Genomic DNA, 24,856 nt, shown 5'->3' with positions numbered 1-24,856 from the left:
ATATGTGCTAATACGCCTGTTTCATTTCTTACCGTAATTTGTGTCTTTAAAAATCTCTGCCAGTCTTACTAGAGAGGTATTAACTCTATTGACTTTCTTAATCCCAGTAAAGGTTTAATTTAACTGGTTTCTTCTCTTTACTTCCTCCTACTAGATTTGGATTTATTTTGCTCTTTTTTGGGGGGATGGTGGTGTTTAGGGTAAAAACTTAAATTATTGACTTGATATGTTTCCTGTTTTCTAACATAAGCATTTAAAGCTGTTAATTTCTCTCTCAGCACGGCTGTACAGTATCTCAAAATTTTTAGAATGTTTTATTTTAATTGTTGTGTAAATTTTTATATCCTTTGGGACTGCCTATTTAAGCAATGGAAAAGACTCACACATCTGGAGATTTTCCTGTTCTGTTATTGATATCTAGTTTGATTCCATAGTGGACACAGAACATGCTCTGTGATTTTTACTTGCTCTAGACAAATTGTTCTTCATTCTCTAACTTCCTGGGGGAAGCTAATATAATTGCTATTAGAGCTATCTTCTTTTCTAATATTTGTATTTGTGCTATAAATTTCCCTTTTGTACTTCTTTTGCCTCGTAGCAAAATTTTTTCATCAGTTATATTTCATTTTCATCTGTTCAAAATATTTTAATTTCTGTGGAGCTTGAGAAGAATATGTGTTTTTCTGTTGTTGGGTAGAGTATCTATAAATGTCAATTAAGTCAAGTTGATTAATGATATTGAGTTCAACTATATCCTTTCTGACTTCCTGCTTTCTCGATCTTTCAGTTACTTAAAGAGGGATGCCAAAGTCTCCAGCTCTATTAGTGGGTTTGTCTGTTTCCTCTTAAAGCTCTGTCAGTTTGCCTTGTGTGCTTTGGTGCTGTGTTTTCAACTTCATGCACCTTACACATTGTTATCTCTTCTTAGAGAATTGACCCCTTTATTATTATGTAATGTTCCTCTTTATTTCTGATAGTCTTCCCTGTCCTGAAGTCTTCTTTATCTGTAACAAAATAGCTGTTACATCTATCTTTTGGTTAGTGTTAACACTGACTACCTTTACTGTCCCCTTACTGTTAAGCAATCTATATATTTATGTTTAAAGTGAGTTTCTGGTACACAGCATAGTTGGGTCTTGTATTTCCATCCACTCAAACAGTTTGTCTTTTCAGTGGTATGTTTAGATCATTCATGTATAAAATGGTTATTGATTTAGTTGGATTAATTGTTATTGTGTTTATAACTGTTTTCTGTTGTCTATATTTGTTCTTTCTTTTCCCCATTCTTTTTGCCTTTTCTGTTTTTAATTGACCTTTTTATGTGGTTCTATTTTATCTCCTCTCATAGCTTGTCAATTATACTTTTCTGAAAATTTGTAATAGTCTTCTTATCGTTTTCAATAAACATTTTAAACTAATCAAACTCCACCTTCAAATGATACACTGTACTGCTCCACTTGTAGTGCAAGTACTTTTTAACAGAATATTCCTAATTCCTCCCTTGTAAACCTCATGACATTGCTCTCATTCATTTCACTATTCATCTGTTGTAATTATACAGTACATTGTAACCCTTATTACTTGAAACAAATTAATTTTTAGGTTAATTGAAAATTACAAACACATAAAAGATTTTATTTACCTTTATTCCTTCTCTAGCAACCTTCCTATTTATTTATTCTGAAGTAAGTTATTTTATTCTTTTATATACATTTATATATATATACATATATGCACATACATATATTTATTTATTTGGCTGCTCCAGGACTTGGTTTCAGCATGCAGGATCTTTAGCTGTACTGTGTGGGATCTAGTTCCCTAACTAGTAATCCAACCCTGGCCCCCTGCATTGGGAGTGTGGAGACTTAGCCACTGGACTACCAGGGAAGTCTATTTTTATTTTTAAAAATTTTATTGACATGTAGTTGATTTATAATATTACATTAATTTGAGATGCACAACACAGTGATTCAATATTTTTATAGATTATACTCCATTTAAAGTTATTACAAATATTGACTGTATTCCCTATGCTATATAATATGTTCTTGTAGTTTATTTACTTTATACATAATAGTTTATGCCTCTTAATCCACTATTTTACCCCTCCCTCCTTCCCTCTCACTGGTAACCACTAGTTTGATCAGTTTTATCTCTATATTTATGAATCTGTTTCTGTTTTGTTATATATATTCTTTGTTGTATTCTTTAGATTCCACATAAGTGATAACACAGTATTTTTCTTACTCTGGGTGGCTTATTTCACTTACCATGAGACTCTCCAGGTCCATCCGTGTTGCTGCAAGTGTCAGGATTTCATTATTTTTTTTATGGCTGATTTATATTTCATTGTGTTTGTGTCTATATATACAGATATGTATATGTATATATATCCATTCAACTGTTGATAGACACTTAGCTTCCATAGCTTCACTATTATAAATAATTCTGTTATGAACATTGGGGGGTGTGTATCTTCTTGAGTTATTTTCTTCAGTTGTATACACAGGAGTGGAATTGCTGAATCTTATGGTAGTTCAGTTTTAGTTTTTTGAGGACCCTCCATGCTGTTTTCCATAGTAGCTCTACCAATTTACATTCCAACTGGAAGTGTGCTGTGCTCCCTTTACTCCACATCCTTGCCAAAATTTGTTATTTGTAAATGTTTTGATAATAGCCATTCTGAAAACTGTGAAGTGATAGCTCATTGTGGCTTTGATTTGTAGTTCTCTGATGATTAGCAATGTTGAATATCTTTTCATGTGCCCATTAACCACCTGTATGTTTTCTTTGGAAAACTGCCTATTCATGTTTTCTGCCCATTTTTAAATCAGGTTGCTTGGTTTTGGTTTTGGTTTTTTGATATTGAATTGTATGAGCTGTTTATATATTGGGGGTTATTGTTGTTTAGTCCCTAAGTTGTGTCTGACTCTTTTGCAACTCCATGGACTATATAGCCCTGCAGTCTCCTCTGTCCAGGGAACTTCCCAGGCAAGAATATTGCAGTGGCCAGGGGATCTTCCAGATCCAGGAATTGAACGTGTGTCTCGTGCATTGACAGGTGGGTTCTTTACCACTGAGCCACCAGGGAAGCCCATATTTAGGGTGTTAACCCCTATTGATAATACCATTTGTGAATATTTTCTGTCGTTCAGTGGACTGTCTTTTCATTATGTTGATAGTTTCATTTGCTATACAAAAACTTTTAAGGTTAAGTAGGTCCCATTTGTTTGTTTTTGCTTTTGGTTCCTTTACCACCAGACCTGCCTCCTGAGAAATCTGTAGGCAGGTCAAGAAGCAACAGTTAGAACTGGAAATGGGACAACAGACTGGTTCCAAATCAGGAAAGGAGTACATCAAGGATGTATATTGTCATCCTGCTTATTTAACTAATATGCAAAGTACATCATGAGAAATGTTGGACTGGATGAAGCATGAGCTGGAATCAAGATTGCCAAGAGAAATATCAATAACCTCAGATATGCAGATGACACAGTCCTTACAGCAGAAAGCGAGGAAGAACTAAAGAACCTCTTGATGAACTTGAAAGAGGAGAGGGAAAAAGTTGGCTTAAAACTCAACATTCAGAAAACTAAGATCATGGCATCTGGTCCCATCACTTCATGGCAAATAGATAGGAAACAGTGGAAACAGTGACAGACTTTATTTTTTGGGGCTCCAAAATCACTGCAGAAGGTGATTGCAGCCATGAAGTTAAAAGACACTTGCTCCTTGGAAGAAAAGCTATGACCAACCTAGACAGCAAATTAAAAAGCTGAGACATTACTTTACCAACAGAGGTTCATGTGGTTTTCTAGTAGTCATGTATGGCTGTGAGAATTGGACTATAAAGAAAGCTGAGTGCCGAAGAATTGATGCTTTTGAACTATGATGTTTGAGAAGACTCTTGAGAGTCCCTTGGACTGCAAGGAGGTCCAATCAGTCCATCCTAAAGGAAATCAGTCCTGAATATTCATTGAAAGGACTGATGCTGAAGCTGAAACTCCAGTATGTTGCCCACCTGATATGAAGAACTGACTCATTGGAAACGACCCTGATGCTGGGAAAATTAAAGGCAGGAGGAGAAGGGGATGACAGAGGATGAGATGGTTGGATGGCATCACCGACTCAATGGACATGAGTTTGAGTAAGCTCCAGGAGTTGGTGATGAACAGGGAAACCTGGTGTGCTGCAGTCCATGAGGTCGCAAAGAGTCAGACCTGACTGAGCGACTGAACTGAACTTGAAGATATAAAGGTAGGGAAATTATAGCAAAACAAGACAAACAAAGTGGGAATGGCAATATTGCTGTTGAACAAACTAAGATTCAAGTCAGAAAGTATTAAATGAAAGAAAAAGAATATAAACTCAAAAGCTTTTGCATGGCAAAGTAAACAATAAACAAAATGAAAGACAACCCACAGATTGGGAAAAAATATTTGCAAATGATGTAACCGACAAGGGATTAGTCTTCAAAATTTACAAATAACTCATGATGCTTAACAGCATTCAAGCAAACAATCCGATCAAGAAATGGGCAGAAGACCTAAATAGACCTTTCTCCGAGGAATACATACAGATGGCAAAGAGGCACATGAGAAGATACGCAACATCACTAATTATTAGAGGAATGCAAATAAAAACTTCAGTGACTTATCTCCTCACACCAGTCAGAAAGACTGTCATTGAAAATCCACAAACAATAAATGCTGAAGACGGTGTGGAGAGAAGGGAACTCTCCTACACTGTTGGTGGGAGTGTAAATTGTTACAGCCACTATGGAGAACAGTATGGAGGTTGCTTAAAAAACTAAGAATAGAGCTACATATGACTGTGCAATCCCACTCCTGAGCATATATCTGGACAAAAACATGATCCAAAAGGATACATGCACCCCAATGTTCATTGCAGCACTGTTTACAACAGCCAGGACATGGAAGGAAGCTAAATGTCCATTGACAGAGGAATGAATAAAGAAGATGTGCTATATGTATATATACAGTGGAATATCACTCAGCCATTAAAATGAATAAAATAATGCCATTTGTAGCAATATGGATGGACCTAGAGATTGTCATACTGAGTGAAGTAAGTCAGACAGAGAAGGAGAAACATCATATGGCATCCTTGATGTGTGACATCTCAAAAGAAATGAATAAGTGGACTTACAAAAAAATTTTAAAAGAAGTTTTAGATTATTCTAGTTTTGAGAAAAATGTTCTGGGCATTTTGATAAGGATTGCATTAAATTTATAGATTGCTTTGGGTGGTATGGCTATTTTAACAATATTCTTCCAACCCATGAAAAGAGAATATATTTCCATTTATTTGTATTGTCCTCAGTTTCCTTTGTCAGTGTCTTATTGTTTTCAGGGCATACGTCTTTCACCTCCTTGGTTAAACTTATTTATAGGTATTTTATTCTTTTTGATGCAGTTGTAGAAGAGATTGTTTTCTTGAATTCTCTTTCTGATGGTTTATTATTAGTATCAAAACTAATATATTTCTGTGTATTAATTGTGTATCCTGCAACTTTACTGAATTCATTTATTAGTTCTAACAGCTTTTTTGTGTGTCTGTTTATATAGATTTGAGTGGAAACTTTATGTATATAATACCATGTCATCTCTAGTTTTATTTTGATCTGAATCTTTTACCTATATCCTTTTCCTCTCACTGAAAAACTCCTTTCAGCCTTTCTTGCAGTACAAGCTTGCTGGCAATGAATTCCCTCAGCTCTCAGTTTGTCTGAAAAAGTCTTTATGTTCCTTCACTTTTGCAGGATAATATCACTGGATATAAAATTTTCAGTCTGTGATTTTTTCCTTTGAGCACACAAACACTTCTCTCCAGTCTTACTGGCATGCTTCTAATAAGGTGTCTACAGTAATCTTATGCTTCTTCCTCTATAGGTAACATTTTTTCCAAGATTTTCTTTTTCTTTGGTTTTCTGCAGGTTGAATATGATATTTCTTTTCTTTCTTTTTTTTAGTTAAGTACAGTTGATTTATAACATTGCTCTACAGAAAGTGATTTTCAGTTTTATATATATATATTCTTTTACATATTCATTTTCATTATGGTTTTCACAGGGTTATGCATATAGTTCCCAGTGCTGTACAGTAGGGAGCCTGATTATCCATTCCATATATACTAGTTTGCATCTGCTGATCCCAAACTCCTAATGATCCCTCCCCCAGTCTCCTCCCCGTTGGCAAGGACATGTCTGTTCTCTGTGTCTGTGAGCCTGTTCTGTTTTGTAGGCAAGTTCATTTGTGTCATGTTTTAGATTCCATATGTAAGTGATAGGATATAGTTCTTATTTGTAGTGTTTTTGTTTTATCCTGCTTGGTGTTGTTAAGTTTCTGGATCTGTGATTAATTTTGTAAAGTCCTTAACATTATTACTTCAAATAATTCTTCTGCTTTTTTCTCTCCTTTTCCATCTAGTATTCTAATTGTGCATACGTTGCACCTTTAGAAATTGTTCCACAGATTTTGGATTTTCTGTTCTATTTTTTTAAATTCCCCATGAGAATTCTAACATATCTGTTGTATCTGAGTCTAGTTCTAGGATTTCCTTTGTCTCTTCAGCATGAACTTTTTCTTGCCTTTTGGCATCTCTTAAAACTTTTTGTTGAAACACAAACATATTGTACTGAGTAATAAGAACTGAGATAAACGGGCATTTAGTGTGAGATTTTATTTTAGTTTGGCTAGGAGCTGAGCTGTTTTATGTTGGCTATAGTAGGTAGTAGAGGCTTCAGATTCCTATTCAGATTTCTTTAGTGTCCTTTTTTATTTTTTTTTTTACTTTACAATATTGTATTGGTTTTGCCATACATTGACATGAATCTGCCATGGGTGTTCATGTGTTCCCCATCCTGAACCCTCCTCCCACCTCCCTCCCCATCCCATCCCTCTGGGTCATCCCAGTGCACCAGCCCCGACCACCCTGTACCATGCATCGAACCTAGACTGGTGATTTGTTTCACATATGATAATATACATGTTTCAATGCCATTCTCCCATATCATCCCGTGCTCTCCCTCTCCCATAGAATCTAAAAGGCTGTTCTATACATCTGTGTCTCCTTTGCTGTCTCACATACAGGGTTATCATTACCATCTTTCTAAATTTCCATATATATGTGTTAGTACACTGTATTGGTGTTTTTCTTTCTGGCTTACTTCACTCTGTATAATAGGCTCCAGTCTCACCCACCTCATTAGAACTGATTCAAATGTATTGTTTTTAATGGCTGAGTAATATTCCATTGTGTATATGTACCACAGCTTTCTTATCCATTCATCTGCTGATGGACATCTAGGTTGCTTCCATGTCCTGGCTATTATAAACAGTGCTACGAGGAACATTGGGGTACACATGTCTCTTTCAGTTCTGGTTTCCTTGGTGTGTATGCCCAGCAGTGGGATTGCTAGGTCATGTGGCAGTTCTATTTCCAGTTTTTTAAGAAATCTCCACACTGTTCTCCATAGTGGCTGTACTAGTTTGCATTCCCACCACCAGTGTGAGAGGATTCCCTTTTCTCCACACCCTCTCCAGCATTTATTGCTTGTAGACTTTTGGATAGCAGCCATTCTGACTGGCATGAAATGGTACCTCATTGTGGTTTTGATTTGCATTTCTCTGATAATGAGTGATGTTGAGCATCTTTTCATGTGTTTGTTAGCCATCTGTATGTCTTCTTTGGAGAAATGTCTGTTTAGTTCTTTGGCCCACTTTTTGATTGGGTCATTTATTTTTCTGGAATTGAGCTTCAGGAGTTGCTTGTATATTTTTGAGATTAATCCTTTGTCTGTTGCTTCATTTGCTATTATTTTCTCCCATTCCGAAGGCTGTCTTTTCACCTTGCTTATAGTTTCCTTTGTTGTGCAGAAGATTTTAATTTTAATTGGTTCCCATTTGTTTATTTTTGTTTTTATTTCCAATATTCTGGGAGGTGAGTCATAGAGGATCCTGCTTTGATTTATGTCGGAGAGTGTTTTGCCTATGTTTTCCTCTAGGAGTTTTATAGTTTCTGGTCTTACATTTAGATCTTTAATCCATTTTGAGTTTATTTTTGTGTATGGTGTTAGAAAGTGTTCTAGTTTCATTCTTTTACAAGTGGTTGACCAGTTTTCCCAGCACCACTTGTTAAAGGGATTGTCTTTACTTCATTGTATATTCTTGCCTTCTTTGTTAAAGATAAGGTGTCCATAGGTACGTGGATTTATCTCTGGGCTTTCTATTTTGTTCCATTGATCTATATTTCTGTCTTTGTGCCAGTACCACACTGTCTTGATGACTGTGGCTTTGTAGTAGAGACTGAAGTCAGGCAGGTTGATTCCTCCAGTTCCATTCTTCTTTCTCAAGATTGCTTTGGCTATTTGAGGTTTTTTGTATTTCCATACAAATTGTGAAATTATTTGTTCTAGTTCTGTTAAGAATACCATTGGTAGCTTGATAGGGATTACATTGAATCTATAGATTGCTTTGGGTAGTATACTCATTTTCACTGTATTGATTCTTCCAATCCATGAACATGGTATATTTCTCCATCTATTTGTGTCCTCTTTGATTTCTTTCACCAGTGTTTGATAGTTTTCTATATATAGGTCTTTTGTTTCTTTAGGTAGATATATTCCTAAGTATTTTATTCTTTTTGTTGCAATGGTGAATGGTATTATTTCCTTAATTTCTCTTTCTGTTTTCTCATTGTTAGTGTATAGGAATGCAAGGGATTTCTGTATGTTAATTTTATATCCTGCAACTTTACTATATTCATTGATTAGCTCTAGTAATTTTCTGGTGGAGTCTTTAGGGTTTTCTATGTAGAGGATCATGTCATCTGCAAACAGTGAGAGTTTTACTTCTTCTTTTCCAATCTGGATTCCTTTTCTTTCTTTTTCTGCTCTGATTGCTGTGGCCAAAACTTCCAAAACTATGTTGAATAGTAGTAGTGAGAGTGGGCACCCTTGTCTTGTTACTGACTTTAGGGGAAATGCTTTCAATTTTTCACTATTAATGATAATGTTTGCTGTGGGTTTGTCATATGTAGCTTTTATTATGTTGAGGTATGTTCCTTCTATTCCTGCTTCCCTGGTGGCTCAGAGGTTAAAGCATCTGCCTCCAATGCGGGAGACACAGGTTCGATCCCTGGGTTGGGAAGATCCCCTGGAGAAGGAAATGGCAACCCACTCCAGTATTCTTGCCTGGAGAATCCCTTGGTCAGAGGAGCCTGGTAGGCTACAGTCCATGGGGTCGCAAAGAGTCAGACATGACTGAGCGACTTCACTTTCACTTTCACTTTATCATAAATGGATGTTGAATTTTGTCAAAGGCTTTCTCTGCATCTATTGAGGTAATCATATGGTTTTTATTTTTCAATTTGTTAATTTGGTGTATTACATTGATTGATTTGTGGATATTGAAGAATTCTTGCATCCCTGGGATAAAGCCCACTTGGTCATGATGTATGATCTTTTTAATATGTTGTTGGATTCTGTTCGCTAGAATTTTCTTAAGGATTTTTGCATCTGTGTTAATCAGTGATATTGGCCTGTAGTTTTCTTTTTTTGTGGCATCTTTATCAGGTTTTAGTACTAGGGTGATGGTGGCCTCATAGAATGAGTTTGGAAGTTTACCTTCATCTGCAATTTTCTGTAAGAGTTTGAGTAGGATAGGTGTTAGCTCTTCTCTAAGTTTTTGGTAGAATTCAGCTGTGAAGCCGTCTGGTCTTGGGCTTTTGTTTGCTGGAAGATTTCTGATTACAGTTTCAATTTCCGTGCTTGTGATGGGTCTATTAAGATTTTCTATTTCTTCCTGGTTCAGTTTTGGAAAGTTGTACTTCTCTAAGAATTTGTCCATTTCTTCCAAGTTGTCCGTTTTATTTGCATATAGTTGCTGATAATAGCGGAGAAGGCAATGGCACCCCACTCCAGTACTCTTGCCTGGAAAATCCCTGGATGGAGGAGCCTGGTAGGCTGTAGTCCATGGGGTCTCTAAGTGTCAGACACGACTGAGCGACTTCCCTTTCGCTTTTCACTTTCATGCACTGGAGAAGGAAATAGCAACCCACTCCAGTGTTACTGCCTGGAGAATCCCAGGAACAGGGGAGCTTGGTGGGCTTCTGTCTATGGGGTCACACAGAGTCGGACACGACTGAAGCGACTTAGCAGCAGCAGCAGCAGCTGATAATAGTCTCTTATGATCTTTTGTATTTCTGTGTTGTATATTGTGATCTCTCCATTTTCATTCCCAATTTTGTTGATTTGATTTTTCTCCCTTTGTTTTTTGATGAGTCTGGCTAATGGTTTGTCAATTTTATTTATCTTCTCAAAGAACCACCTTTTGGCTTTGTTGATTTCTGCTATGGTCTCTTTTGTTTCTTTCACATTTATTTCTGCCCTAATTTTTAAGATTTCTTTCCTTCTACTAACCCTGGGGTTCTTCATTTCTTCCTTTTCTAGTTGCTTTCAGTGTAGAGTTAGGTTATTTATTTGGCTTTTTTCTTGAGGTAAGCCTGTATTGCTATGAACTTTCCCCTTAGCACTGCTTTTACAGTGTCCCATAGGTTTTGGGTTGTGTTTTCATTTTCATTCATTTCTATGCATATTTTGATTTCTTTTTTTATTTCATCTGTGATTTGTTGGTTATTCAGCAGTGTGTTTTTCAGCCTCCATATGTTGAAATTTTTAATAGTTTTTCTCCTGTAATTGACATCTAATCTTACTGCATTGTGGTCAGAAAAGATGCTTGGAATGATTTCATTTTTTTTTAATTTACCAAGGTTATATTTATGGCCCAGGATGTGATCTATCCTGGAGAAGCTTCCGTGTGCACTTGAGAAAAAGGTGAAATTGATTGTTTTGGGGTGAAATGTCCTATAGCTATCAATTAGGTCTAACTGGTCTGTTGTATCATTTAAAGTTTGTGTTTCCTTGTTAATTTTCTGTTTAGTTGATCTATCCATAGGTGTGAGTGGGGTATTAAAGTCTCCCACTATTATTGTGTTATTGTTAATTTCCCCTTTCATACTTGTTAGCATTTGTCTTACATATTGTGGTGCTCCTATGTTGGGTGCATATATATTTATAATTGTTATATCTTCTTCTTGAACTGATCCTTTGATCATTATGTAGTGTCCATCTTTGTCTCTTTTCACAGCCTTTGTTTTAAAGTCTATTTTATCTGATATGAGTATTGCTATTCCTGCTTTCTTTTGGCCTCTATTTTCGTGGAATATCTTTTTCCAGCCCTTCACTCTCAGTCTGTATCTATCCCTTGTTTTGAGGTGGGTCTCTTGTAGACAACATATATAGGGGTCTTGTTTTTGTATCTATTCAGCCAGTCTTTGTCTTTTGGTTGGGGCATTTAACCCATTTACATTTAAGGTAATTATTGATAAGTATGATCCCATTGCCATTTACTTTATTGTTTTAGGTTCGAGTTTATACACGCTTTCTGTGTCTAGAGAAGACCCTTGAGCATTTGTTGGAGAGCTGGTTTGGTGGTGCTGAATTCTCTCAGCTTTTGCTTGTCTGTAAAGCTTTTGATTTCTCCTTCATATCTGAATGAGATCCTTGCTGGGTACAGTAATCTGGGCTGTAGGTTTTTCACTTTCATCAGTTTAAGTATGACCTGCCATTCCCTTCTGGCCTGAAGAGTTTCTATTGAAAGATCAGCTGTTAAGAAAAAAGAAAGAAAGATCAGCTGTTATCCTTATGGGAATCCCCTTGTGTGTTATTTGTTGTTTTTCCCTTTCTGCTTTTAATATTTGTTCTTTGTGTTTAATCTTTGTTAATTTGATTAGTATGTGTCTTGGGGTGTTTCGCCTTGGGTTTATGCTGTTTGGGACTCTCTGGGTTTCTTGGACTTGAGTGACTATTTCCTTCCCCATTTTAGGGAAGTTTTCAACTATTATCTCCTCAAGTATTTTCTCATGGTCTTTCTTTTTGTCTTCTTCTTCTGGGACTCCTATGATTCGAATGTTGGGGTGTTTAACTTTGTCCCAGATGTCTCTGAGGTTGTCCTCATTTCTTGTAATTCTTTTTTCTTTTTTCCTCTCTGCTTCATTTATTCCTACCATTCTATCTTCTACCTCACTTATCCTATCTTCTGCCTCCGATATTCTACTGTTGGTTCCCTCCAGGGTGTTCTTGATCTCATTTATTGCATTATTCATTATATATTGACTCTTTTTTATTTGTTCTAGGTCTTTGTTAAACCTTTCTTGCATTTTCTTGATCCTTGTCTCCATGCTATTTATCTGTAACTCCAATTTGCTTTCAAGATTTTGGATCATTTTCACTATCATTATTCGGAATTCTTTATCAGGTAGATTCCCTATCTCCTCCTCTTTTGTTTGGTTTGGTGGACATTTATTCTGTTCCTTTACCTGCTGGATATTTCTCTGCCTTTTCATCTTGTTTATATTGCTGTGTTTCGGGTGGCCTTTCCGTATTTTGGTAGTTTGTGGTTCCTCTTTATTGTGGAGGTTCCTCCCAGTGGGTGGGGTTGGACGATTGGCTTGTCAAGGTTTCCTGGTTAGGGAAGCTTGCATTGGTGTTCTGGTGGGTGGAGCTGGATTTATTCTCTCTGGAGTGCAGTGAAGTGTCCAGTAATAAGTTTTGAGATGTCAGTGGGTTTGGTGTGACTTTGGTCAGCCTGTATATTGAGGCTCAGGATTATGTTCCTGTGTTGCTGGAGAATTTGTGTGGTATGTCTTGCTCTGGAGCTTGTTGGCCCTTGGGTGGTGCTAGGTTTCAGTGTAGGTATGGAGGCATTTGATGAGCTCCTATCATTTAATGTTCCCTGGATTTAGGAGTTCTCTGGTATTCTCAGGATTTGGACTTAAGACTCCTGCCTCTGGTTTTCAGTCTTATTCTTAGAATAGCCTCAGGACTTCTCCATCTATACAGCACCAATGATAAAACATCTAGGTTAATGATGAAAAGTTTCTCCACAGTGAGGGACACCCGGAGAGGTACACAGAGTTACATGGAGAAGAGAAGAGGGAGGAAGGAGATAGAGGTGACCAGGAGGAGCAGGGGGCTATCCAAAGGGGAGAGAGCAAGCTAGCCAGTAATCACTTCCCTATGTGCTCTCCAAAGTCTGCACCCCTCAGAGATGTTCACGGGGTTACACAGAGAGAAGAAGAGGGAGGAAGGAGACAGGGGTGGCCAGGAGGATAAAAGGGGGAATCAAAAGGAGAGAGACAGATCCAGCCAGTAAACAGTTCCCTATGTGTTCTCCACAGCCTGGAACACACAAAGAGATTCACTGAGTTGGGCAGAGAAGAAAAGGGGGCGGGGGTAGATAGAGGTGACCTAGGGGAGAAAAAGGAGAGTCAAAAGGGGAGAGAGCAATCAGGCCAGTGATCCAGCTCCCAAGTAAAAATGGGTACTGAAGATTGGGTTCTTAAAGTACAAAGTTGATAACAAATACCAAAAAGCAAAGATTAAAAATATAGAGTAGAGGTTAGATTCTCAAAAATACAATATTAAAGAAAAAAAGTCACAAAAATCATAAAATATATATATGATGTTTGCTTTAAAAATAGGGTCTTTTTTTTTTTTCTGCAAGGTTAATAGTAGGTTATAAAAATGAAAATTAAAGGAGTAATAATAGGGTACTTATATATGCTTCTTTTCAGAGAGTCTGCATCTTGCAGCTGTTTTTGTTTTTAAATGCAAATTTTTAACAGGAAGGCATTTCTGTCATATTTTCATTCTCTCCCATTTTCTCAAGTTACCTTCTATACTCCTATCTAATTTAGAAGCTAGGTCTTTGCCTCAATATTCTGTCAAGCCCAGGATGCATTGTTCGTAAATGAGCTTTAGGAGCATGGAGGGCCCTCTTCCCCCAGCACCCTCAGGACTACCCACTGCACCCCCTGCAGGCCATGTAAGATGAACCCAAGGTTTAATAGTGCTGAGATTTTATTTATTTTATTTTTAAATTTTTATTTATGTTAAAATTTTATTTTATATGTAATATAGTTGATTTACGATATTGTGTTAGCTTCGAGTGTAAAGCAGAGTAATTCATTTATACGTATACATATATCTATTCTTTTTCAGATTCTTTTCCCATATAGGTTACTATATTGAGTACAGTTCTCTGTGCTATATAATAGGTCCTTGTTGATTATCCATTTTATATATAGTAGTGTTTATTTGTTACTCTCAAACTCCTAATTTATCCCTTCCACATTTCCCCTTTGGTAACCATGTTTGTTTTTGACATCTGTGAGTCTATTTCTGTTTTGTAAGCAAGTTAATTTGTATCACTTTTTTAGATTTCACATATGAGTGTTATTATATGATATTTGTCTTTGATATACTTCACTAAGTATGATGATCTCTGTGTCCATCCATGTTGCTGTAAATGGCATTATTCCATTCTTTTTTATAGCTGAGTAATACTTCATTGTATATATACTAGATCTTTCTCCACTCCTCTGTTGATGGACTCTTAGGTTTGCTTCCATCTCTTGGCTATTGTAAATAGTGCTGCAGTGAACATTGGGATTCTTGTGTCTTTTCCAACTATGGTTTTCTCCAGATATATGCCCAGGAGCGAGATTGCTGGATTATATGGTAGTTGTATTTTTAGTTAAGGAACCTCTGTGCTGTTCTCCATATTGATTGCACCAATTTATATTTCCACTAAGAGTGAGAAGGGTTCTGCTTTCTTCACAGTCTCTCTAGCATTTATTGTTTATAGATTTTTTTGATGATGGCTATTTTGACAAATGTGATACTTCACTGTAGTTTTGATTTGCATTTCTCTAATAATTAGCAGGGCTTCCCTGGCGGCTCAGTGGTAAAGAATCCACCTGCCAATGCAGGAGATGTGGGCTCAATCCCTGAGTCAGGAATATCCCCTGGAGAAAGAAATGGCAACCCACTCCAGTATGCTTGCCTAGAAAATCCCACAGACAGAGGAGCCTACAGTCCATGGGGTCCAAAAGAGTTGGCCATGACCTAACAGCTAAATAACAACAACAATAATTAGCCCTGTTGAGCATCTTTTCCTGTGCTTTTTGGCCATCTGGATATATCTTCTTTGAAGAAATGTTGATTTAGATCTTCTGCCCATTTTTTGATTGGGTTGTTTGTTTTTTTGATTTAGAGCTGCATGAACTGGTTCCATATTGGGAAATTAATCCCTTGTCACTTGTTTTGTTTTCAAATCTTTTCTCCCATTCAGTGGGTTGTCTTTTCATTTTGTTTATGGTTTTCTTTGCTGTGAAAAAGCCTTTAAGTTTAATTAGGTCTCATTTTTTTACTTTTGGTTTTATTTTCATTACTCTTAAGTGTGCCTGCATGCTCAGTCACTCAATCATGACTGACTCTGTGTGACCCCATACATTGTAACCTGCCAGGCTCCTCTGTCCATGGAATTTTCCAGGCAAGAATACTGTAGTGGGTTGCCATTTCCCCCTCCAGGGCATCTTCCCAAAATGCATGGCTCCTCTTAGGAGGTGGATGCAAAAAGATACTGCTGTGATTTATATCAAAGAATGTTCTGCCTATATTTTCTTCTAAGAGTTTTATAATATCCAGCCTTACATTTAGGTCTTTAATCCATTTTGAGTTTATTTTAGTATATGGTGATAGAGAATGTTCTAAGTTCATTCTTTTACATGTAGCTGTTCCCTTTTCCCAGTACCACTTATGGTATAATTCTTGGCTCCTTTGTCATAGATTGACTATAGGTTCATAATTTATTTCTGGGTTTTCTATGCTATTCCTTTGATATATATTTATGTTTTTGTGCCAGTACCATAATGTTTTGATAACTATAGTTTTGTAGTATAGTCCTAAGTCAAGGAGCCTGATGCCTCCAGCTCCATTTTTCTTTCTTAGGATTACTTTAGCTATTCGGAGTCCTTTATGTTTCCATATAAATTTTTTGTTCTAGTTCTGTGGAAAATGCCATTGCTAATTTGATAGTGCTTGCATTGAATCTATAGATTGCCTTGGTTAGAATACTCATTTTGACAACATTGATTCTTCCAGTAAACAACATGATATATCTTTCCATCTGTTTGTATCATCCTCAGTTTCTTTCCTCGGTGTCTTATAGTTTTCAGAGTACAGGTCTTCTGCCTCCTTAGATAGGTTTATTCCTAGGTATTTTATTCTTTTTGATTCAGTGGTAAATGGGATTGTTTCCTTAATTTCTGTTTCAAATCTTTCATTGTTAGTTTTTGGTATTAATTTGATCTATACTCCACTGTCCTTATGCTGCAGGCCATTTACTCTGGTGATTAATGAGGGAGGGAAGTGTTCTCAATTTTATGATGTCTCATTATTTTAGTGGGCCTATATCTCTAGGCTGTTACCTTCATGAATTTTTCTTGTCTTGCATAGCTTGCTTTCCCCACTTAGGTGGAATGGGCAGGCCAAAGCAGGCTTGGGTGGGAAGAATGTCCTTCCCTAGCTGGGGTAAGGTGTTAGTAAGCTCTTTCCTCTGGAGAGCAGTCCTTTGTATGGAAGATGCTCTCGACATGTTACATAGTGACTACTCTTTTCCCTCTTCCTGACTGAGAAGCAAGGGGATCTTTTTTGGATTTTCACCATGACACCTTATAAGGTTCCTGTGTCCTGGTCACCCTAATATTGCAGCCCCAGGAATATCTCACTCTCAGGCTTTTCCACACTTAGCCTCCCTGCAATTCTAGTATCTTCTATCCAGGTAAGCAAATCTCAGCTATGACCCTCTGGAGCTACCTGTCTTGCCAGATTTTGAAGTTGCAGTTTGCCCTATGACCTTAGTTCTCTGGTAAATAGTGAAAAATTGTTGATTTTCAGTTTGTTCAGCTTGTTCTTGTTATAAGAACAGGAATGAGAACTTCTAGGCTCTTTTATGTCAGAGATGAAACCAGATATATTCTCTGTATATAATTTCAGTTCTTTCAAATTTGCGAGGTTTGTTCTTCGGCACAGAATCAGAATATAGTCTATCCTGGTGAATATCACATGGGCTTCTGGGAGAAAAAGGGTGTGTGTTTTGTTACTGTTGGGTGGAATGTTTTGTATATGTTAGTTAGATTCTTTGGTTCATTGAGTTGTTCAGTTCTACTGTACCTGTGCTGAGAGGCTAGTAGTTCGGTTGCTGAGAGTAAAAATGTTGAAGTTCCCACTCTTATTGTGAGTTTTATCTATTTCTCCTTTCAGTGCTATTATTTTTTAACAGCTTTATTGAGATAGTTTACATATCATGCAATTCATCCACTTAAAGTATACAATTCAGCAGTTTTTACTATAGTCACAGATATGTTCAGTCAATACCACAGACAATCTTGGAACATTTTTCTCACCCTAAAAGACACCTTGTACTCTTTAGCTGTCACCTCTCTATTTCCCGATACCCAGCCCTAAGCAACTAATTACTTTCTTTCTATAGAAATGGATGGATTTCTCTGTCCCAATCTTCTGGATAGGGAGAACAGGCTTCTCTTGGAGGTTTGGGGGATTTGGTTTTTTTGTTTGTTTTGTTTTTGCTTCTGCTTGTTGGTGGTTCTGGGTTGGAAGCGTCTGCAGAGTCCTATCTGAGGTATATGGGAGGCAATAAGGAAGCCTAGGGGATTTACCATTGCTGTGTTGCTTCTCAAGCCCTAGGGTCCTAGGCTGTCTGTCTTCATTCTGTCTTTCAGAGTCTTCCAATGCTTGCTTGTTGTGTTATTTTAATTATAAGAGAAAGGACCTGGGAGCAATGGGGCTATTCCATCTTGGCACAACCAATAGCTCCCACCAAAATGTATTTTGCCTCCAAAATCCAAAGGAACCCACAAGTATGTATCTGTTTCTTCATAGTGAGCAGTTCTGGATGTAACTCTTCTTTCCATTTGAAACTTTACCAATGTGGCAAATACCTGAACTTTTGCAGGCCTTCTCTCTCACCTCTAGTAGGCATGAGTTGTATTAAGTATCAGGTGTGTTTGTGATTTCCAATTTGATTTCCCCTCACCAGTATATATCTTAATGTTTCAGTGAAGGGACTGCTTTCCTGACCCTCTCAGAGATTTCCAGGTAGTGACTGAGCAGATTACACCTCATTGGATCCACTACAACATCCCCATTTCTCTAAGCCTTTGTTCTTTTTCCTCTGGATTATACAGTGGAAGTTCCAGATCTCGTTCTCACTGACTGTAGGCCTCTACTGGGTCAAGACTTCTATTAACCATTATAGGTACTCAAACAAACACATTAAATCCTAAGGCCTATGTGAAACACCCTCCTTGGCCTGATCCAGTCTTAGACTTACTCTCATTGGCTAACGTACTTAGACTCCATTGCTCTCCAAATTCCTGCAAATAAAATTTGGCAAAATTTCTTCATGTATGTAATCTCTCCCAGGAGCAATTAACTCTGAATCATGCTGGGATTTTACTTTCTCTATGGCCCTAGAGGCAGGGAGTATTGTTGTGTGGGTCCTAAAGAAGAGAAATTTCCTTTTTAGGTAACCACACCAGATGAAGTCAGTGAAATCTTTTTATTCAAGTGAATGCTTGTTTTCTTAGAAGGCAAGAAAGGCTGTTTCTAATGTGAAGAAATGTTTAGAGATTTTAGAGGTTTAAGGTTCTTATCCTCCTGTCTACACAAAGGTTTCCGTCTCAAGTCCTCACCCTTTCCCAGCAGAACCTTTACCTTAGCTTAAGAGACTTAGCATAAATATACCTTTAGCTGGCATGTGGTTCTACAGCTTGTACATTCAGACCTCAGGCATGTTGCTCCCACAGCTTCATAAAATAAGAATTCCTCTAAGGCCACCATAGAAACTTTCTGATTCTCTACCTATGCCTTGAATTGAGAGTTTGTCACTAACTTTATCTTTTTTTTTTTTTTTTTTTGAGGGGGCTTGGGATTTGGGGGGATCGTTTCAGCAGTTAGAAGACTCCATCTCCCTACACAGTCTTTGAATTCATCATAATGCCACAGCAATCAAATACCACTGCACTTGATCTCCCAGCCCTTATCCTCCACTGGCAGTCTGAATGACCATTCAAGTCATCGTGACACCATAGCTTCAAGTGATCAGTGATGTCAAGTTGTTTCCCTAGCAAGAAGGTCATTCATGTCCTCACCAACACAACCCCAGAATCCCACTCTGATGGACTTTTTCCTTAGGCACTCCCTCTCAGTTCAGTTCAGTTCAGTCACTCAGTCATGTCCGATTCTTTGCGACCCCATGAATCGCAGCACGCCAGGCCTCCCTGTCCATCACCAGCTCCCGGAGCTTACTCAAACTCATGCTCATTGAGTTGGTGATGCCATCCAGCCATCTCATCCTCTGTCGTCCCCTTTTCCTCCTGTCCCCAATCCTTCCCAGCATCAAGGTCTTTTCCAACGAGTCAACTCTTCTCATGAGGTGGCCAAAGTATTGGAGTTTCAGCTTCAGCATTAGTCCTTCCAATGAACACCCAGGACTTATCTCTTTCAGGGTGGACTGGTTGGATCTCCTTGCAGTCCAAGGGATTCTCAAGAGTCTTCTCCAACACCATAGTTCAAAAGCATCAATTTTTCAGCACTCAGCTTTCTTCACAGTCCAACTTTCACATCCATACATGACCACTGGAAGAACCATTGCCTTGACCAGATGGACCTTTGTTGGCAAAGTAATGTCTCTGCTTTTTAATATGCTATCTAGGTTGGTCATAACTTTCCTTCCAAGGAGTAAGCATCTTTTAATTTCATGGCTGCGGTCACCATCTGCAGCGATTTTGGAGCCCAAAAAAATAAAGTCTGATACTGTTTCCACTGTCTCCCCATCTATTTCCCATGAGGTGATGGGACCAGATGCCATGATCTTAGTTTTCTGAATGTTAAACTTTAAGCCAACTTTTTCACTCTCCTCTTTCACTTTCATCAAGAGGCTTTTTAGTTCCTCTTCACTCTCTGCCATAAGGGTGGTGTCATCTGCATATCTGAGGTTATTGGTATTTCTCCCAGCAATCTTGATTCCAGCTTGTGCTTCTTCCAGCCCAGCGTTTTTCATGATGTACTCTGCATATAAGTTAAATAAGCAGGGTGACAATATACAGCCTTGACATACTCCTTTTCCTATTTGGAACCAGTCTGTTGTTCCATGTCCAGTTCTAACTGTTGCTTCCTGACCTGCATACAGGTTTCTCAAGAGGCAGGTTAGGTGGTCTGGTATTCCCATCTCTTTCAGAATTTTCCACAGTTTATTGTGATCCACACAGTCAAAGGCTTTGGCGTAGTCAGTAAAGCAGAAATAGATGTTTTTCTGGAACTCTCTTGCTTTTTCGATGATCCAGCGGATGTTGGCAATTTGATCTCTGGTTCCTCTGCCTTTTCTAAAACCAGCTTGAACATCTGGAAGTTCTCGGTTCATGTATTGCTGAAGCCTGGCTTGGAGAATTTTGAGCATTACCTTACTAGTGTGTGAGATGAGTGCAATTGTGCGGTAGTTTGAGCATTCTTCGGGATTGCCTTTCTTAGGGATTGGAATGAAAATTGACCTTTTCCAGTCCTGTGGCCACTGCTGAGTTTTCCAAATTTACTGGCATATTGAGTGCAGCACTTTCACAGCATCATCTTTTAGGATTTGAAATAGCTCAACTGGAATTCCATCACCTCCACTAGTGATGCTTTCTAAGGCCCATTTGACTTCACATTCCAGGATGTCTGACTCTAGGTGAGTGATCACACCATTGTGATTATCTGGGCAGGCCACTCCCTCTAACACACACTAAATCAAGTCACAGTACTGGCTAGAAAACACACATAAGCTGGAATGTTGAAGAGGAATTAATGGTGAGGGACTATTTATAGGAGTTCAGGCAGGATTCAGAGCACCCGAAGGGATGAGAAAGTACCTAAGAACTTACAGCAGTAGGAAGGTTTACTATTCTTAATCTTTTGGCTTAAAGAACAAAGGAAGATCTGGAGGCTGTTGAGAACTAGAGCTATCATGAGAGGCCTGCCCAATAAAAGCTCTGGTCAGAGAGGTAGAGATAGAGTGAGGGGAAATAGTCACCCATACCATAAAAACAGGGGGAAAAACTGGCAAAAGTTAAAACTGGCAAAAGTTGTCAGAATTGAATTTTTCAGAACTCTGGAAATTAACAAAAAGCTTACAGCAATCTGGAGTGCACTTATTCAAGAAAAGTGGCTGGATCTCAGAAAGAACAGAGATCTTTGTGATGTTTTAACTTAAAGTCCCATCCTCTAGTCTTAACCTTGAAAACTAAGGATCTGCAATCACAGTTAAAACCAGCAAGCTGGCAGCTGTTGGAAAAGTGTGGAAGGAAGTAGGAGCACCTTCAAAGGGGGGTTCACTAAGAAACCCTGCTTGCAAGCCTGTCTTCTGTTTCTTCAGTCAGAGCTCACCAGTGCAGAAAACCTCTTCCCAGAGGGTATTTGTCAAAAAATTGTCAAAACAATTACAAGCAATTGCTTAACTTCACAGATGTCTGAGGCAGTGGATAGCTATTGGGCCAAATAGTAGACTAAGCAGCTGAAGATGGAGAAGCTCTATAAAGTCAGCAAAAACAAGACTGGCAGGTGACTGTGGCTCAGACCATGAACTCCTTACTGCAAAATTCAGACTTAAATTGAAGAAAGTGGGGAAAACCACTGGATCATCCAAGTGTGACCTAAATCAAATCCCTTATAATTACACAGGGAAAGTGACAAATAGATTCAAGGGATTAGATCTGATACACAGAGTGCCTGAAGAACTATAGACAGAGGTTCACATTGTACAGGAGGCAGTGATCAAAACTCCCCAAGAAAAGGAAATGCAAAAAGGCAAAATGGTTGTCCGAGGAGGCCTTACAAACAGCTGACAAATGAAGTGAAGTGAAAGGCAAAGGAGAAAAGGAAGAATATATCCATCTGAATGCAGAGTTGCAAAGAATAGCAAGGAGAGATAAGAAAGCCTTCCTCTGTGATCAATGCAAAGAAATGGAGGAAAGCAATAGAATGGGAAAGACTAGAGATCTCTTCAAGAAAATTAGAGATACCAAGGAAACATTTCATGCAAAGATGGGTACAATAAAGAACAGAAACAGTACGGACCTAACAGAAGCAGAAAATATTAAGAAGAGGTGGCAAGAATATATAGAAGAACTATTCAAAAAAGATCTTAATGACCTAGATACCCACGATGGTGTGATCACTCACCTAGAGCCAGTCGTCCTGGAATGTGAAGTCAAGTGGGCCTTAGGAAGCGTCACTATGAACAAAGCTAGTGGAGGTGATAGAATTTCCAGCTGAGCAATTTCAAGTCCTAAAGGATGATGCTGTTAAAGCACTGCCCTCAAATCTGTACGCAGGTCAAGAAGCAACAGTTAGAACCAGACATGGAACAACAGACTGGTTCCAAAGAGGAGAGTGAAAAAGCTGGCTTAAAACTCAACATTCATGGCATTCGGTCCCATCACTTCATGGCAAATAGATGAGTAAACAATGGAAACAGTGACAGACTTTATTTTCTTGGGCTCCAAAATCACTGCAGATGGTTACTGCAGCCGTGAAATTAGACTACGCTTGCTCCTTGGAAGAAAAGCTATGACCAATCTAGACAGCATATTAAAAAGTAGAGATATTACTTTCCAAACAAAGGTCCTTATAGTCAAAGCTATAGTTTTTCAGTAATCATGTATGGATGAGTTGGACCATGAAGAAAGCTGAGCACTAAAGAATTGATGCTTTTGAACTGCAGTGTTGGAGAAGACTATTGAGAGTCCCTTGGACTGCAAGGAGATCAAACCAATCCTAAAGGAAATTAGCCCTGAATATTCATTGGAAGGACTGATGCCGAAGCTGAAGCTCAGTGCTTTTGCCACCTGATATGAAGAACTGACTCATTGGAAAAAGACCCTGATGGTAGGAAAGATTGAAGGCAGCAGAAGAAGAGGGTGACAGAGGATGAGTTGGTTGGATGGCATCATCAACTCAATGGACATGAGTTTGAGCAAGCTCTGGGAGTTGGTGATGAACAGGGAAGCCTGGCATGCTGCAGTCCTTGGGGTCACAAAGAGTTGGAAGAGTTGGACACAACTGAGCAACTGAACTGAACTGAAGGCTGAAAAGGAAGATAGGAGAATGAGGTTTCTGCAGGGGCCTCAAAAAGCACTGACGTATTTCTGGGAGTATGTAAGGTCGTGTGCATGCCCAAGAATGTGGGCATGTTCAGAGAAGACCCAAGAAGGCCCTGAGCTTTCACTTCTGCTGGCAGGAAGTGAGACTGTGCCAGCAGGACGTGAAGGCTAGGGCAAAGTTGTCAGCCGCCTGGTTGGGTGCTGAAAATTGTGACTGGAGCCCAGTGAGAACTAAAGCCATATAGGAAGGTCCATCCAGGGGAGCTATATCCTCATATCAGCCAAACCTAGCTGGTTAGGGAATCCAGGATTAGTACAAAAATCTAAGACAGGAGAACCCATAGAAGTAGGTCTAGCTCTTGCCTTGAGATCTTTGATCATCCAAGATGATACAATGGCAAAGCTTCTTTTGGAGGATTGTGGTGACCCGGAGAAAATTAAAGCCCATAGAGAAACAAAACGGTTTATCAGTGGTTGCCAGAGACTTGGTTGGGGGCTAGGGGGATGGTGCTTTGCTGCAAGTGGACACAAGGAACATTTAGAGAGATGAAAAATATTTTATATATTGATTGTGGTGTTAAATACTTGTACATATTTCAAAACTGATTTACTGTACACTTAAAGTGGATGAATTTTATTCTGTTTGTGTGTACCTATAACTGTATTAACTTGACTTTTTCTTAAAAAGAAGAAAAAAATTTCAACTTTTCTCTCTTCCTGCCCTTTACCTTGTGGCTGTGCCTCCTACTGTCCTAATTTACCCAGAAACCAGCCATCAGGTAGTTTGGGAGGTAGGGTCTGTAGAGGTCACCTTCTTGGACTACATGCATGTGTGCTAAGTCGCTTCAGTCATGTCCAACTCTGTGCAGTTCTTATGCACTGTAACCCACCAGGCTCCTCTGTCCATGGGGTTCTCCAGGCAGAAATACTGGAGTGGGTTGCCATGCCCTCCTCCAGGGGATCTTCTTGACCCAGGGATTGAACCCACATCTCTTATATCTCCTGCATTGGTAGGTGGGTTGTTTACCACTAGTGCCACCACAGAGAAAGGCAAAGACTGGGTTGAGGAGTGGGGAAAAGAGAAAACAGCACAGGGAATCCTCTGTAATCAACAGTAGACTATTCTCTCCTCACCAGAGGATAGCACTTCTGGTGGGAAAACAAGGCATCCAGCCACTGGAGCTGCCCAGACTGGCTCACGACTTACTGCAGGAAGATGCCAAGTGGAGTTTGAGACGGGATTCCCCTGCTTTGTGGGAAAAGACCCTCAAACTCTGGGATTCAGATTCTGAAATTACCTCTATAAGCAATCTATGGGAATACGTTTGTAGGATAAATCCCTTAAAATTGTGTTTTTTAAACTCTTTGGTATGTGTGTGTATGTGTGTGTGTGTGTGTGTGTTCTAGTTAAATTGGTGACATTTTCAATTACATGATTTTTATAATGTATTTAAAATTCTCTCATTGCACTGGGTCTAGTAAGCAGAATTAAGACCATAACATGGAAAAAGCTAATTTTTCCTAGGCTGCTAACATAGGGGGCTTCCCAGGTGGCACTACTGGTGAAGAACCTGCCTGCCACTGCAGGACACATAAGAGACTCAGATTTGACCCCTGGGTTGGGAAGATCCCCTGGAGGAGGGCAAGTCAACCCGCTCCAGCTGACATAGAGGTGTTGTCTGAAAGCTGCTCATAAAATGAGCACAAGCATACCTCACCTCATTCCAGTGCTCAGTTTTAAAAGGAATTTACATTTCTGTGGTATGTTCTG

The 24,856-nt window shown here is 38.7% G+C and overlaps 1 protein-coding gene across 2 annotated transcripts in view; it reads left to right on the top strand.

The window, feature by feature from the left end:
- Positions 1 to 24,856, top strand: part of LRRC28 (leucine rich repeat containing 28) — a 197,904-nt gene that overhangs the window by 172,645 nt on the left and 403 nt on the right. The gene's annotated exons all lie outside the window — the stretch shown is intronic.

The sequence above is a fragment of the Cervus elaphus genome, chromosome 13 (assembly GCF_910594005.1).
Source record: "Cervus elaphus chromosome 13, mCerEla1.1, whole genome shotgun sequence".
NCBI lineage: Eukaryota > Metazoa > Chordata > Mammalia > Artiodactyla > Cervidae > Cervus > Cervus elaphus.
This window is presented reverse-complemented; position numbering and strand designations above follow the sequence as displayed.